The following is a 381-nucleotide window of genomic DNA, read 5'->3' as shown; positions in this document are numbered from 1 at the left end:
TGTTAAAGCATATATTAATTTGGATAATGTTAGAGGCAAGAGATTGCCTGTAGATTTATATAGGATATTTTTTAAATGTATTTCTTCTATTGAATTTTTAATAAGAATTTTCGTTTTGATTGCTTCTCTTTGGGTACAGAATGTTTGTAGTGTCAAAATGAACGCCTTCCTTTTTAAATTGATCTTTCAACGCATTTGTGGTATTGTATGAACAGTTCACATTCCAAAAGTACGTGATCAATTGATAGTGTTTTTTGGCACTGGTGGTATATTTGATTTCTTTCGATGAAGAAATATGGTGAGTATAATCTGAGTCGTGTAATCAAGTTTTGGCCTTCTCCATACGGTACTATAGTTTTTATGTTTGGTACTATCTTTTTA

This window comes from Aplysia californica, unplaced genomic scaffold (genome assembly GCF_000002075.1).
Source record: "Aplysia californica isolate F4 #8 unplaced genomic scaffold, AplCal3.0 scaffold00197, whole genome shotgun sequence".
Lineage (NCBI taxonomy): Eukaryota > Metazoa > Mollusca > Gastropoda > Aplysiida > Aplysiidae > Aplysia > Aplysia californica.
This window is presented reverse-complemented; position numbering follows the sequence as displayed.